Below are 17,249 nucleotides of genomic sequence, written 5' to 3' on the forward strand. Positions count from 1 at the left end.
GCCCTGCAGGGGAAAGTCCCTGTTGGGGGAACTGGCCCCCAATCAGGATGGGAACAGGCGGAAAAGGAGAACAGGGAAGAGGCAGCTTTTGAAAGCGCTTTTATATCTTCAATAGAGAGGTGTTTCGGGGCGGGGGGGTGGGGGGGGTGGGGGGTGGGGGGCGTCGAGTTTTAAAATCCTTTCTATAAACAGGGTTTCTTTGCATTTTAAAAACCTTATTATCATAGACATTTACACTTAATGTATTTACACATATCTCTATATATATATTTAGTGAATATATTTATCTTTCACTTATATCCCCGTTTCCCACTTATTATATATACTACCTGCTCAGACTATGGATCTGTTGACTTCCATATTTTGAACACTTAAATGTCTTTATAGACTTCTCTATTTACACTTACATATATTTACACCTATATCTTTATAGACTTAGATTTTAGACTTAGATGTCTATTTACACTTGTACATAATCTCTTAGATTACATATAATGTCTATGTAGACTCTCTATGTAACACGTAGTAAGTGTAGATAGCGGTATCTATTCAGACCTTTTTCTATTTTAAATTCCTTCATGTATAAAATGTATCATCCTTTTTGCATTTGGAAGTTCTTTATTTTTTAATTTATAGAGACAAAATTTTAAAATTTTGTATTTTAAAACCCTATATACATCTTTCGAATTTTTTTATACTCTAAAATCCTTTATATAATAGGGCAGATATAGGTTCTTATTTTGAAATCCTTTTGTACGTATAAATTAATATTATTTTTCAATATATGTAACAAGGAGAGATTTTTTTTTCTCTTTCGAGGCCTCACAGATATATTTACAGTTTTTAAAAATTTTTGAACGCCCCCCCATGAATTTTCAGGCAATTTGGGCTGTGACCCCCTTTGGGGGGGGGGGGGGGAGGGGGGGACACGGACCCCCATGACCCCCCATTCCCCACTCACCTGCTCCTCCACGGCATCATCACCCCCGTGGTGATGCTGGGGTGCCCCAAATGACATCATCACCCCCCCAGGCCCCCCAACCCCCCCTTTTTATTCACCCCCCCAAAAAGACACAAAACGAGGGAAACGGCCCCAACCGGCAGCTCGTTACTTTAATAATGCCGTTTACGTATGTACGCACGCACCCCCGCCAAAAAGGGGGGCTCTGCTAGAAAGATAAAGGACGGGCGGCCCCCCCAAACGCTTGCAGCCCCCCCCAGCCCCCGTCCCGCAGGCTGCCAGCCGGCCCCTTACCCTCAGCACGCCTAACGACCGGCAGGCAAACCTGGGCCAGGGGTCTCTCCTGAGCACCACGGGACGCTCACAGCGAGGCATCTGAAAAACAAAAATCCCAACGGATATTTCAGCACGTTAAAAAAACAGCACCGAAGGCAGCAGAGGAATTCGGTCAGGATAAGGGAGAGGGTAGCAGTCGAGCTAAAGGAGGGTGCCAGGCAAACGGGTCAGCTCGAAACACAACGCCGCCTTTAAAAGCTCGAGCGATTCGAACGCTTAAAATCAGCGTGAAGACTAATTGACACGATTCTGAACACGTTCTTCGCAGAGAAGTAAACGCTCTCGCTGGTGTCGGAAAACACCTCGTCCCTTCCTTACAGCACCGCTGCCGGGAGATAACCCCGTGAGGCTGCAGGACAAGGGCGCGCCGTAATCAGCATCTACGCGCACGGATCCACCTCCGCAGCTCCAGCCCTTGCGCTGCTGCTGCTGCTGCGCATCTCGCTCGCTTGGCCGATAAAGCTGAAAGTGAAGCGTAAAACTTTGAAGAGTAAAATGAAAAAGAAAGAACAAATCTCAGCAATTCATTTTATGCTAAAAAGGCGTGCGCACGCTTACATACGTACAATGAGAAGACTCATACTATAAAAATATTTGATTTTCCTTTTGCGTTAATTGAAATTGCGTAGCTGTGAATTCATACCGTTAAATTATCTACCTCCAAGCTACACAGCTATCGTTTGACCAGGGGTTTTGCGTGTGTGACATGACTAGGAGGGACGCCTGGCCAGCTGCGCCGAGACCGATGCTACCGAACTGCCGGGGAAACGCGCCGTCGAAAGCGAGACAGAAATAAAGTGCTTCAGAGCACTCTGCCAAAAGATCAGGAAAAAAGCCCCTAACGTTCAGTTGCCTCTCTTTTTAAACGTTTAGAGCAACTACCCAACTGCTTAAGCACACCTAATAAATTATACACTACAGCTATTTGGCAGTTGCAGTTTAAACAATGCAAGTCAGTTTGGAAATTAGACAATTTTAACTTTCTTTTTTTGGGGGGGGGGAGGGGGAGGGCAGGCGGTGGGGAATATCAAATCCCCGGTGCTGCAATACGTAAGGCTACCAAAAAGGACTGGCAGGTTTGCTAACGCTGTTGGCTGTACCCAAGCGTGCGGAGGAACGCGTCTTTACGATCTCTCGACCGTTACACCCGAGAACCAAAGATCAGCCATACGTCGACTATTGGAAGATGTGCTGCGCTTGGGTCCTTGCAAGGAAATCGACTTAACTCCTTTTTTTTTTCCAGAGAGAGTGAAAAGTCTCCTTGCGGATGACTTCTGCTGCCAAGCACGTCATCTCTGAAGATCCATTCTGATGGGAAGTTCGTAAAAGGCAACTCCTTTGAATGAAAAAGATTTCCATTCTGGAAAATCTCTTTCCAACCGAAGTCAAAATTACGCGCTGCAGGTTAGGAAAAAGGACATTAGAGAATCAGTAACTCACCGAAAACACATCAGGACTCTCTGTCGCTAGTTACGAGGCTGCTACCGCTTCTCGGGAAAGCCTGGAAAACACACCGAAGCGACGCCGATTTGTCCCGTGTTGTCCACGCCTCTTCTTTGACCTTGATTGCTTTTAGCACAGATGCTAGTATCTCAGTAAGGTTTTCGAGTGCTCCTGTAAGGTATTTTAAACACTGACTGACTGAAAAAGCATAAAGCTTTTATCGTGAAAACAAAGCCTGTTTCTCCCGAACATCCGAACTCTTACAAACGGTTCCTTTCCTCTTCTAGTCCAACATTATTTTCACAGCACCCTTTAATAGCAAGCACACAGAAACAGAAGACTCTGCTTTCAGGAAGAGAAAATAGACGAAGGAAAGCAAGCCTTGAATAGGCGTACCACGCTCCAGAACAGACCTTTATTTTTAGTATTTGTGTTAAAATATTTCATGTTAAAAAATCAGATAGAAGGAGAGCTGCCACATTCTTCGTGTTAACTGTAAAGTCCACACTACAAGCACCTTAGGAAAAATGCAGACACATATCACAGGCATACCTTGTTCTTGCAGACCACTATGGATCCTTTCCATCCGTCTCGTACTTTCACGGCAGTTGACATTCTGCTGAGAGGAAAGGCAAAAAAAAAAAAAAAAAAACAAACCACGTTTAGCACAAAGCTTCCTTTTCTGTGAAGACTACAACTGAATGGAGGAGAAAGTATTTTGCATCATCTTTGGTGCAGTTGTTGAGACAGGCCACTAGAGCTTATGCATGTTTTAGACCACCGTGCCTTTTTTTTTGGCTCATCGGCAGCTTTAGTTTCGCTAGAACTCACTTGCCTAGAGACGCGCAGGTGACAGGCACAGACACCTACGTACGTTTTCTCAAGCCTAAGTAGAGCCGCGATTTCCTCACCCTATACGTCCCAAGTTGAGTATTTTTGTTAAAGAGTACGGCAACCCGTCTGTCCTCGCGAACTCGCTGCAAAAGAGGAATCCTTTTTTCCAGGACGTTTCTCCAGACGGTCAAGATCTTTGAAAACTGCAGTTGTGCCACCAAACCTGCTCAGGGTCCCTCCCAACCTTCGACCATCGTTAGATTTAACAGGCACACGCTCTATTCCGTCTTCCAACAGCAAAAATACATAACGCCCCCAGACCCCTAGCGCAACCCTACGGACGTCCACACGCACCTCGCTGTTTTGATGAGGAGCCACTGAGCACCCCTGCGAGCACAGCGGGATCATGCGCAAGACCAGTGTCCTGGTTTCGGCTGGGATAGAGTTAATTCTCTTCCTGGTAACTGGTATAGCGCTGTGTTTTAGATTTAGGACGAGAAAAACGTGGATAACACGCTGATGTTTTAGTTGTGGCTAAGTAGCGCTTACGCTAGTCGGGGACTTTTCAGCTTCTCATGCCCTGCCAGCGAGAAGCTGGGAGGGACCTTAGCCAGGACAGATGACCCAAACCGGCCAAAGGGACAGTCCATACCATATGACGTCACGCTCAGTACATAAGCTGGGGGAGTTGGCCGGGCGGCGGCGACTGCCGCTCGGGGACCGGCTGGGCATCAGTCGGCGGGCGGTGAGCAATCGCATTGTGCGTCGCTTATTTTGTATATTCTTTTATCGTTACGATTGTTTCCCCTTCCTGTTCTGTCCCATTAAACTGTCTTTACCTCATCCCACGAACTTCACTTTTTTTTCCCGATTCTCTCCCCCACCCCACTTTGGGGGCAGGGGGAGCGAGCGAGCGAGCAGCTGCGTGGTGTTTAGCTGCCTGCCGGGTTAAACCACAACAACCAGCTTCACCTACGCCGATTTCCGCGAATGCAGCTTCTGAAGCTTTAAACTGAAAACCGTATCTTGACACTTTGCCGCGGCAGAAACGATCCGTAACTAGAACTCTACAAAAACGCAGTAACGCAAATTGCAAACCCACAGCAGCGACAGCTTCAGAAATATTTCTACCGGGAACAAGGGAGAAAAACAATACAGTTTCATCTCACGCACAGGAAAGCAGCAGGCAGAGAAAAGGGTCGGCATTCGTAGCCCTTGCAGAACGCAGGCATTCTCCTTCCATTCCTAAACCCGCCTCTTAGGTCGAAACATCACAACACTACTACGGCAATATCGAGAGCAGGGAACAGCAGCCCTGCCGCTGGATGTGCTACTGACTCATGCTATTTACGTAGCAGGACACCTAGACAGAGGGGCACGTTTTTCCACACACAACCCTGAACTTCCTGAAAATTTATGTTTACCAAAACGAGCCATTTGGAACACATTGCCAAACAATGTTTGGCAATAAAACTTTGATGTGTTTGACACACACAAATTTGGGGTAACTCGCTACTTGCTTCCTGCTGTTGTTGTTCTTCCTTCAGAAATTCTACTTGTAGCCAAGTTATTCGCTACCGGTTCAAGCATTTACCTTCCAGGTATTACCAGCACATTTACACAGGCGAGGAACTAAATCGCTCTTCTAAAACTACCCGAGTGAAAATTACAGCCACGAAAGAGGAGTGACAGAGAAGAAAAGGAGAGGTCAGGCAGCAAGAGAGCTCTGCAGGCTGCCACCAGTCAACATCGCACTCTTTAAAAAAAAAAAAAAAAACAAAAAAAAAACAACAAACCAAAAAATAACACAAACACAAAAAGCCCACAAAAACCAACAACAAAACAAAACCTTGACGTTGTACCTTTTTTTTCTTTTGGAGCTCGTCCCTGTCTCAGCAGATTGTCTTGTCAGAGCATGAAATGCAGATGATCTGTATCCCGATGACATCTGCACGCGATGAACACGTGTTCAGAAATAGTCCAGATCTGTAAGACCGGTGTCATTTGTGTGGTTTTAATAATCATAACTCCGTTTTATTGACCGATGCATTTGCGAGGAAACTAAGTAACTTTTAAACGTAGCCTCTCCTTGGGGAGAAAAATGCGTTAGGGAGTGAAAAAAATGATGATTCAGAGCTCCCAACCACGACGGAGCAGCGGGGAAATTAACAAAAGTGAAGGCCAACAGCAGCAACACGAAGCGACATTTGGCTTTAATTCTGATCACGTACTTAAGCGGCTCTCCAGGTCTATACCTCGATCCTATGAATGACTAGCCCTTTTTTGGAAGGACCAACTTTTTTCCTTAAAAGTCCTAGACTGAAGACTCCACTGAACAGAACGTGGATTGAGCCACAGGACAACGTGCCATCAACACTCTCAGGAAAAAAAAATCAAGTAAAAATCAAGTTTAAATATCAGTTTCCATCGTGTCTCATTCATTCCGTTTCTAGTGACACCTGGGTGCTCCAAAATTCACTATCCTGACACCACGTAGTACTACAAATTGAGTTATGCCTATAAAAATAAAAGGCTATTTCCAACCTGCCCATAAAATCAGTATGAACAAACAGAAGAGAAACACTTGAACTTAAAGGACACAGGCAGCTCTTAATTTTTCGTAGATGAAAGCTCATTCTTTTCCCTGAAAGGAAAACACTCGTAACTACCCGGGTTAGTTACGCTAACGAGGGTACGTAGGCACGCTCTGTTCACGGCAATTGTTCATCAGCTTTTCTGCACCGGCAGCAAATTTGCCTTTTCCCTGGGTTTGACGTGGAGCACCTGCAGCGTCCTTGAACGCACCAATGTTTCTCCCGGCTCCCCCGGCCCCACACGTGCCATCACCTGAGCAGCAAGCGGCATCAACCACGCAGGATTTTCTTCACGTGACGCAGAAGGTGACGCTGGGAAAAGAGGAGGCACAAAATGAACCTGTTTGTCACACCCAGCCAACGGCGAAAACCCAGGGAAGGATTCTGCCGTGCGGGGCCGGGCTGTGCACCCCGGCAGCTCCAGCCGGCCGGTTTCGCTCCCCTTTGCCGGGTACCGGGGAGACACCGCCGCCTCGTGCTGCCGCCTGCCCCCCGGGGAGAGCCGGGGGACCCCCACCTCACTTCAGCCCTCGGGAACGGGTCCGGGAGAGACCCTCCACGCAAAGAGAGCGGATCCACGCGTGGCGTGGATTTAATCCCCGAGGGAAGAGGCCGGGCTCCCCGCTGGCAGAAGGGCAACTCGCCTCCCTGCCGCTCGGAGCGCCTTGCTGGGGACAGCCCTGCCTGCGCCTGGCTGCTCTTCAGCCGTGCTGGGAGTGCAGTCTGGCCGACGGATGCTCCGGCAAACAGACACTGCAGCGAATCGCAGCTCCCGCTCGTTACAGCTGCTGGTAATTTTGCCTCTGGCTAAGGCATGCCCCAGACAGCGGACACCTCGTCTCGTTCCAGCTCCTGCTTGCGACGGTTCTGGCTAATTGAAGCTCCAGCTCTGCAGCGTTGATTTCAGCTCCTTCTCCTTACAAGCTCCAGCTGTTTGCAACAGCCTGGGCTTTTGACAAGGTCGTAAACCAACCGCTGTCAAAACTCGACTATTAGGATAAAATATCATAGTTGGACATTGTATAAACATTAATCAGTTTGTAGGACTAATCAGTTAATAACTATTCGAAGCAGTCGACAAGCAAGAGCTGGACTCGAAGAGGGCGTGCGGGGTCTGAAAAGCAGAGACCACCTCTTCCCCCCAGAGACCACCGCACACGTTGAGTTGGGCCTGGTGCATGCCGGCCTCCCGCACTTCGGGGTCCGGCAGGACCAGAGCCCCTCCCCCTGGGGAGGGTCCACGCACCCTGCCCACCCCCTGCTTTCCCCTGCAGCCCCCAATGCCCTCCCACCCCCCCGCACAAACGGCCAAACCGGCTTCTGCTTTGGGCCCCCAAACCAGCTCACTTGGCACCCATTTCTGAGCCCAAAAACCCAGCTGCTGCGCCTGTTCTCAAGGCCCAAAGATGCCCCCGGGGAGGGCAAGCGCTTGTGTGATGCTTCGGGCAGAAACGGGGCTTTGAAAGGTCTGATCCCGGTGCCGGGGGAGCAGAGGCGAGCTGGCTGGGACCAGCTGTTGCTCCTGGAACAACCCCAAGTCCCTGCTCCGAGGTCTTCCCCTTGGGGCCCTAGGGTGGACCTGTCCCTCCCCTTCAAATGCTCCAGCAGTTTCGGGGGCAGAAGGCCGTTTCTAAGCCCTCTCTCCAGCAGCTCCTCCCTCGACTCGGCCAGTGAAGCCCCCAGACTCGAGCACCTCGCTGAGGCGGGCGGCCTCCATTGCCTACAGGCTGCCCGTCTGCCTGCAGGGAGGGCTGGGGGGTCCCCGGCCCCACGGGGCGACAGTGGGGACTCGCAGGGAGGGTCTGTTTGCACACAGCGCCCCCCCCGCCCCGGCCCCACTGCGCGGCCCCCCTAGGGCACACAGCGCCCCCCCCGGCCCCACTGCGCGGCCCCCCTAGGGCACACAGCCCCCCCCCCCCCCCCCAGCCCCACTCCCCAGATGCTCACAGCCCCTCCTCCGCCTGGAGCCCCCCCAGCCCCCGTCCCCGGAGCCTGCAGGACAGCCCCCCCCCCGCCACAGCCCCACTCCTCGGCTCCCCGGGCCCGCGGCCCCTCACACTCACGCTGCGCCGCCGCCTCGGTGCAGAGCCCGCCGCGCGCCCCGTTGAAATACCCTCCGCAGCCAATCAGCGCGCGGCTCCACCGCACGGCCCGCGCGGGGCACGCCGGGAGTTGTAGTCCCCGCCCCGGGAGTGCGCATGCGCACGGCGCCTCGTGCAGCCCGGCTGCCTCGTGCAGCCCGGCTGCCTCTACATCGACACCCGTACAATGGAGGTGATCGTGCACCGACCCTGGTGCAACCCTTGTGCCCCCCATGCTCGCAGCCCCTCCCCGGTGTTTGCAAGCGCCTCCCAGCCCCAGGACCCCCGGTGCTCACAGCACCCGACCACACCATTTTCCAGCCCCGTGGGAGCCCCAAGCTCCACTCTCAAGCCCCGCCAGGACCCACAGCCCCACTCCCCAGCTCCTTGGGGGACTGCAGCCCCCGCCCCCAGCCCCACTCCCCAGCCCCCCTAGGACACACAGCCCCACTCCTCAGCACATCTAGGGCGCACAGCCCCGCCCAGCCCCCCTCCCCGGCCCCCTCCGGGACGCACAGCCCCCCCCAGCCCCCCTCCCCGGCCCCCTCCGGGGCGCACAGGCCCCCCCAGCCCCCCTCCCCGGCCCCCTCCGGGACGCACAGCCCCCCCCAGCCCCCCTCCCCGGCCCCCTCCGGGACGCACAGCCTCCCCCAGCCCCCCTCCCCGGTCCCCCCGAGACGCACAGCCCCCCTCCTCAGTCCCCCAGGGGGTCCGCAGCCTCCCGCCAGCCCGCCGTGCCCGCAGCACCTCAGACTACTGCCGCCGCCGCCTGGGTGCAGACCCCGCCGCGCGCCCCGTTGAAATATCCTCCGCAGCCAATCAGCGCGCGGCTCCTCCGGGCCGCCCGCGGGGGGCACGCCGGGAGTTGTAGTCCCCGCCCCGGAAGTGCGCATGCGCACGGCGCCTTGTGCAGTGCGGGTGCCTGCGCAGGGACCCCCGTGCAACGGTGGGGATTGTGTTGTCCGAAAAGCGGATTCGTGCCCGGCGTGCAAGTAACCAATTCCACACGCTCAGGAGAGATATTGTTTTATTCAGGCCTGGGTGCTCGGTGGACTTGCCACAAATCAAGCACACACGGTCTAATCACCTTTCTGTTTATATCCATGCTTCTCATACATATTTTAAGTTTCCTTGTTACATATGCGTTACATTTCCGAGAACTAATTATAATATTGCATCATCTTAAACACATGCGCACTAAAGCCTTTAGGGTCTTCTTGGGGGTCTTGGGTGGTCTCTGGTGGTCGGCAGGGCAGTGAACTCTTCATGAACTTATTTCCTCTTTACCTTATAGGGTCGCAATTTGTCCCTGAGCCATGCTTGGACCACGTCTGTTTATAGTTCCCATAGCTAAAATTAATTATCACTACTTCTAAAACACACACCTGTTAGTTACCTAACTTCTAAGCAACAAGTCTTCATTGTTTAAAATTACAGAAGCGAGCAATATAGTTTAGTTTGTTGTGGATTCTATCTATCACCATAGTGTTCTTAAATTAAAACATATACATCTTGATCTCCTCCAATCAAACACCCACTCACTAGCTTCATCATTCTGGTTTCTTATTAACTGGTCTTTTAACCCAGTTCTGGGTGAGGGCTATACACAGGATGATAACACTTTGAAGATTAATATTGATTAAGATTAACATTAACAATTCCCCCCTTTGAGACTTATGATGTTAAACATCATGAGCCTCATAATACTTATTTTCTACAAAAAGATACAAATTGAATCATACAACATGTAATCATAACTAAAATAACGATCAGTACCACAAACAAAAATAATTGTCTAAGCCAATTTAAATTTGGAAGCCACGAGAACAACCAAGAAAATCTAATCCTTCCAGTTCTTTAAACCCATATGCCAAATCTTTTAATTGTTGGATTTTCTTCTCCACTAACTGTGAATTATCACTTAAATTAAAACAACACATTCCTTTAAATTCTTCACAGCCATGATTGTGTCTTAAAAGTAAATAGTCAATTGCAGCCCTGTTTTCAAGTGTGGCTTCTCTTACTTGTGTCATTTCCATACCAATAGTCGAAAGTGCTTGGGAGGTATAATTTATATCTTTTCTTACCAAACAAGAACTATACATCTCTCCCACAGAATTTTCGGCTGCAATACAAAAGGAAGACATGTCGGTTACTTCTCGGGCTAAAAGTTCCCAGATATTTCGATTTCTATAACAAAAATTGAGAATCAATCTGACTGATCGTTATTATTAACAACAACACATTTTACATCTTCCTTCTCTCTCTAATTTAATTCTGTTCAAAATCAAATTGTTACACTAATTTAGCAGCATCTCCAGTATCTCATTGAACACGCCGCAAAGTTAACTTCAATGGTTCCTTAAATACAGATGTCCACAGTCCAGGTGGAATTTTTTTAATCCTCGTATAATGAATCCAAGAATCTATTCCTTCTAGTTTCACAGCAGTGTTTGTTATTAACAGCACCTGGAAAGGTCCTTTCTACTTTTCTCCAAGAGGGTCGTCCTTCCACGTTCGCAAATAAACTTGATCCCCTGGATTAAATGAGTGTACTGGAAATTCAAGAGGTAAAGGTGTCTTCAAAAGGACATACTTATGGAAAGAATTCAACACCTTACTCAAAGATAAAAGATATTCAGTTAATACTTTTTCTCCTATTACATGCATTTGTTCTGATCCTCCTGTCAAATTAACACTATCAGGTTTTCCATATAAAATTTCAAATGGACTCACTTTTTCTTTAGCTCTAGGGGTCACCCTAATTCTCAACAAGGCAAGTGGTAAGGCTTCGATCCACTTCAATTGAGCTTCCTGACATATTTTAGAAATTTGTCTTTTCAATGTTTGATTCATCTTTTCCACCTGCCCACTAGATTGAGGTCTCCAAGGGGTATGGAGATCCCACTTAATCCCTAATGTTTCACTCATGTTTTTAACAACCTCTGCTACAAAATGTGGACCTCTGTCTGAGGATATTCCTAAAGGGACTCCAAACCTTGGAATTATTTCTTTCAACAAATGTTTTACAACCTCTTTTGCCTTGTTGGTTCGACACGGGAAAGCTTCCGGCCATCCAGAGAAGATATCTACCAATATCAATAGATATCGGTATTGGTTACATCGCGGTAACTCTGAAAAATCTATTTGCCAATACTCACCGGAAGTTATGCCTCTTTTTACCTCTCCAGGAGGCGGTCGGATTTGTATTTTCGGACAAATCTCACATTTATTACTCACACTTTTAGCAATCAATAACATTTTGGTTCCTATCGCATATCGTCTTACTGATTCCACCATTGCCTCTGTTCCCATATGTGTTTCAGCATGGGTTTTGACCATTAATTTCTTCATAATTTCAGGGGTCACTATACATTGTCCATGTGAAGTTATCCACCATCCTTGATCATTCTTCTTACAATGTAATAACATAGCTAATTTATTTTCTTTCTCATTATAATTTGGGGATTCCACCTGAATTTCTTTTGATGGAATTAAAACATAAATCATAGTATTTAATGCTACACGTTTAGCAGCCTTATCTGCTTTTCGATTTCCTTGTATTACTTTTGAGTCCCCTTTTTGATGAGCTTTACAATGAATCACCGCAACTTCTTTAGGTTTCTGTACTGCTTCCAACAAATTCAAAATCTCTGTTCCATATTTTATAGGGGTACCGCTAGCAGATAAAAGTCCTCGCTCCTTCCATATTGCTCCATGAGCATGCACAACTCCAAAAGCATATTTAGAATCTGTATAGATGTTAACTCTTTTACCTTTAGCCAAATTTAAGGCTTTTGTGAGGGCTATAATTTCTGCTTTCTGGGCGGATGTATTTGGAGGTAATGCTTTTACTTCTCGATCTTCAGTTAAAGTTACCACGGCATAACCAGCCCTCCTTTCTCCTTTTACAACAAAGCTGCTTCCATCAGTAAATAATTCTTCATCCGGAGTTTGGAGAGGGACATCTTTCAGATCTGGCCTGCTGGCATACACCTGTTCGATAACTTGTAAACAATCATGGTTAAGATCACGCTCTTTTTCACTTGGCATTAAAGAGGCAGGATTTTCTTCAGGGCCTTTGGTTGCCTCATACAATGGTTTTGCCATCAAACCATAATTTGGAATCCAAAGGCGACACCATCCAGCCATTCCTAGAAATCCTCTCAACTCTCTTTTGGATTGAGGGGGTGCCATCCTGCAAATGGCTTCTTTTCTACCATTTCCCAATCTTCGCTGTCCTTGGGAAATCTCAAACCCCAAATAAATTACAGTTTGTTTTGCAATTTGTGCTTTCTTCTCTGACACCCTGTAGCCAGCCATTCCCAAAAAATTTAGGAGGCTAACAGTCTTTTCTTTGCAGATCTCAGTAGTATCTGCTCCCAATAGGATGTCATCAACACACTGAAGGAGGGTGATTTGATCTTCCTTACCGGACCACTGTTCCAGTTCCTTATTCAGAGCTGCTCCAAAGATGGTTGGGCTATTTTTAAACCCTTGTGGCAGCACGGTCCAGCAGAGCTGAGTCCTCCTCCCAGTCGAAGGATCTTTCCATTCAAAAGCAAAAATCTTTTGGCTGTTTTCTTCCAGAGGTATACAAAAGAAAGCATCTTTCAAATCTATAACAGAGAAATATGCATTTGATTCATTGATAGTTGTTAACAGCGTATATGGATTAGGGACTATTGGGTGAATGTCCACCACTAACTGGTTTATCGCTCTTAAATCTTGAACCAGCCTATATCCTTGGTTATGTGGCTTTTTCACTGGAAGGACAGGAGTATTATAATCAGATTGACATTCTCTTAAAAGTCCGTATTTAAGAAAATTATTTATTATTGGTTCCAAACCTTTTCTGGCTTCTATACTAATAGGATATTGTTTCTTTCTTACCGGTCGAGCTCCTGTTTTCAATTCAACTTTTACCGGTTCCACATTTTTCGCTCTTCCTGGTTTCTCTGTTGCCCAAACAAAAGGGTAAACTGCATCTTTAATCTCTTCTGGAATTTCTTCAGATTCATCTGTGTTTGTCTGTAATAAATAAACTTGGGCTTGCCAGGCATTAGCTTCAGGAAAATGAACTTGGATCTTTCCTTTTTTAAAGTTAATTTGTGCTCCCAATTTATTCAATAAATCCCGTCCTAAGAGAGGCATGGTGCATTCCGGTATATATAAAAATTCATGCATCAGTGTTTTTCCTCCAATTTTACATTTTAAAGGTTTCAAAAAAGGCCTTATCTCCTTCTTTCCCGTGACCCCAACAATAGATACATTAAATTTATTCATTGGTCCTTTACATGTATTTATAACAGAATATTTTGCTCCAGTATCTACTAAAAAATCGACTACTTCATCTCCCAGCTTTACTGGAACCAGGGGCTCAGCTGGGAAAATATCATTTTCTACCCCCGGTCCCCATCATTCAGAGTCTCCTCCCATCATAAGTAAATCAGCTTCAGGTGGTATCTGCTGTGACTGAGTCATGACTGCTCCTTTGTTCTCTGGACACTCACTCTTCCAGTGTCCCTGTTTCTTGCATACAGCACATTGATTAAATCCTAATGGGGTATATTGTTTAAACATATCTCTACCTCCTCCGCCTTTTCCTCTCAAATACCCTCTACCTCTACCTCTCAAATATCTTCTACCTCTTCCTCCAGCTGATCCTTGGGCATTTACAAAAGCAGCTGCTAAAATAGCAGCTTTTTGTTTCCTGTCTTTTATTTTTTCTTTTTCCTGATTTTTCTCTTCCTCCTCTTCCCTATTGTTATACACCTTATAAGCAATTTCAATTAACTGTGATATAGTAATTCCTGTAATCCCATCCACTTTTTGCAATTTCTTTCGAATATCTGGAGCAGCTTGCCCTACAAACAAAGTAGTAAATATTGCTCTATTCTCATCAGTCTCAGGATCTAAGTCTGTCCATTTCCTAGCTGCCTCACATAATCGTTCATAAAAGGTGGATGGGTCCTCTGTTTTTCCCTGAATTATTTGAGTCAATTTCGCCAAATTCTTTGGGCGGGATATTCCATTCTTTCCTCCATACAAAATTAATTGTTGATACTGTTTAATCATCAATTTCCCATCATTACTATTAGGATTACAATTTGGGTCTTGAGTTAGCATAAAATGAGCAGGATCTTCTTTTGCATTTATTCTCTCATTTTCTATATTTGCTTTTTCTAATATTACCCTCTTTTCTTCAGGAGTAAACAAATTATTCAAAAGAATTTTAATACCTTGCCAATTTGGATTATGATTTTCAATAATTGTTTGAAAAGGTCTATACTCCTTTTCAGAATTCTTTCGACATGATCCTGCTAATTCTTTCCAATTCATTAAATCAGAAGTTGTAAATGGTACTTTCACAAATACTGGCTCCCCCCTTGGGCCCACTGCCTGGCGAAGGGGTGCTAACCCTTGCTGGGTTCTAGTCCTGCCAGCTATCGGACTAAAAGTATTGCTTCCTCTTGCTTCGGTTTCAGAAGTTTCATTTTTACTTGGTGGTACTAACATTTGTGTATCTTCCTCTTCTTCTCCTAGTTTTAAACATCATTTTCCTATGCTACAAGCAGAACAACAATGCACTTTTGGTTCCTTATTTTCCATCATCATCATCATCACATTAAAATCTAAATCTAAAAGTTTATATTTTTTCCAAATTTCATGATCATTTCTCAAAGAAAAAAAAAAACAAATTACATAAGGTACCTCATAACATTAATTGTAAAATAGTATTATATTGCAAGGTTCCCAATTCTGGCCATTTTTCCTCATCTTCTAATTTATACATTGGCCACCATTTAGTACAATATTCAATTAATTTATCCTTTCTCAAAGGATTACCCCCAAATTTTCCCCAATGTTTAATGATGCATCCTAAGGGGGAACAAGGTGTTACTTTTGATGGTTGAGCTCCCATATCTTTACCAAAAAAAGAACGTTCTTTACCACAACTTCATATACTCCAGTCGTCACTGTCAAACGCATATGAATATACCGGTTTACCCCTGGCGCCTACAACTTCATATACTCCAGTCGTCACTGTCAAACGCATATGAATATACCTCTTTACCTGTGGCCACAATTCCTTACCAAATGCATGCACAGTTTTATACTCCAGAACAATATCTCATTTACCTTAGCGTTGCACCGTTGAGTCACTCACCTGCTCTGGTCGGGGAGAATACTCACGGAGTCCCCGATCAAAAGGTCGGTGCGCGCTGGAGTCCGGAGAGCAGGGTCTCCCCACCGAGAGCCGGCGAGTCGATCCGGGCAAGGCTTCACAGCAGTCCCATCTGGGTCGCCAAAAACTGTTGTCCAAAAAGCGGATTCGTGCCCGGCGTGCAAGTAACCAATTCCACACGCTCAGGAGAGATATTGTTTTATTCAGGCCTGGGTGCTCGGTGGACTTGCCACAAATCAAGCACACACGGTCTAATCACCTTTCTGTTTATATCCATGCTTCTCATACATATTTTAAGTTTCCTTGTTACATATGCGTTACATTTCCGAGAACTAATTATAATATTGCATCATCTTAAACACATGCGCACTAAAGCCTTTAGGGTCTTCTTGGGGGTCTTGGGTGGTCTCTGGTGGTCGGCAGGGCAGTGAACTCTTCATGAACTTATTTCCTCTTTACCTTATAGGGTCGCAATTTGTCCCTGAGCCATGCTTGGACCACGTCTGTTTATAGTTTCCATAGCTAAAATTAATTATCACTACTTCTAAAACACACACCTGTTAGTTACCTAACTTCTAAGCAACAAGTCTTCATTGTTTAAAATTACAGAAGCGAGCAATATAGAATCCACAACAAACTAAACTATCTATCACCATAGTGTTCTTAAATTAAAACATATACATCTTGATCTCCTCCAATCAAACACCCACTCACTAGCTTCATCATTCTGGTTTCTTATTAACTGGTCTTTTAACCCAGTTCTGGGTGAGGGCTATACACAGGATGATAACACTTTGAAGATTAATATTGATTAAGATTAACATTAACAATTGTGCAGGGACCTTTGCGCAGCGGGGGGTCGGTGTGTGGAGACCCCCATGCAATGGGGGGGGGGCAGTGCAGGAAGATCCTTATGCAATTGGTTGGTGTGCAGGGGACCCTCGTGCAATGGCGGGCAGGTGCACGGGGACCCTTGTGCGATGGTGGGGATCGTGCAGGACCCTCGTGTGACAGTGGTGGTTATTTTTCTCGGCAGTACCCTTGGGTTCGGGAGCAAAACAGCCGGTGCCTGAAACCACTGGGGTGTTTTGACTGCTGCTGAGCAGCCTCGAGGCCGCCTCCGGTTCCCACATGGCTCCCATGGTGTGCGCGGACCCTCCTGCAACGGGTGCAGGTGTGCAAGGAGGGTGATCCGGGGTAGGGGTCCCTCTCTGGAGGCACCCAGCTCGAGCTGGCACCTAAGAACTAATCAAGGAGTAATGAGGAACCTTCTCTTGCACCTGACGTTAACCAGCGGGATCCCAGGGTCAGACCCTGTTACGGTGATTGGACCCTGGGGAGGTGGCAGAGGGTGCCCTGGACAGGTTGGGGGGGTTCCCTGGGGAGGAGGGGAGCCCCCACCCCCCTGACTGTGGGCACTCCCCCCAAGGAGCAGAGCATGGTGCAAGACTTTAGGGAGGATGAGGGCTAGCAGGTCCCCGACATGGCAGTGCCGGCTCTTCCCAGTGTCTCCCCAGTGCTGGAGGGGGGGTGTGTGTGTGTGTCTCATGACCATGGGGGTGGGGGTGGGGGGGCGGCCTCAGGATGGGGGGGGGGGCATCCTGGGGTCCGGGAGGGACCCTGGGAGTGGGGTAGGTAGGGGGACATTGGGGGACAGAGGTGTTTCTCGGGAGATTGAGGACACCATGTGGGGAGTTGAGACTGGGAGGGATGACCCTGGGGAGGTGGGGGGCACCGCGGGGAGAAGGGATCCCACCCCCGACACCTGCAGCCACCCCCAGGGGCAGCTGGGACCCCGACCCACTGGGGGA

The 17,249-nt window shown here is 47.4% G+C and overlaps 1 long non-coding RNA gene across 1 annotated transcript; it reads right to left on the reverse strand.

Annotated features, from left to right (window-relative positions):
- Window positions 1-1,216: 1,216 nt before the first annotated feature.
- On the reverse strand, window positions 1,217-8,313 carry LOC142077101 (uncharacterized). The gene is made up of 5 exons (XR_012671552.1): window positions 8,232-8,313; window positions 6,422-6,480; window positions 5,830-5,952; window positions 2,738-5,522; window positions 1,217-1,759 (listed from the first exon to the last, which is right to left on the reverse strand). It is a non-coding gene; the product is annotated as an uncharacterized LOC142077101 (long non-coding RNA).
- Between the last annotated feature and the right edge of the window lie 8,936 nt (window positions 8,314-17,249).

Source organism: Calonectris borealis, unplaced genomic scaffold, assembly GCF_964195595.1.
Source record: "Calonectris borealis unplaced genomic scaffold, bCalBor7.hap1.2 HAP1_SCAFFOLD_155, whole genome shotgun sequence".
In the NCBI taxonomy this organism is placed as follows: domain Eukaryota; kingdom Metazoa; phylum Chordata; class Aves; order Procellariiformes; family Procellariidae; genus Calonectris; species Calonectris borealis.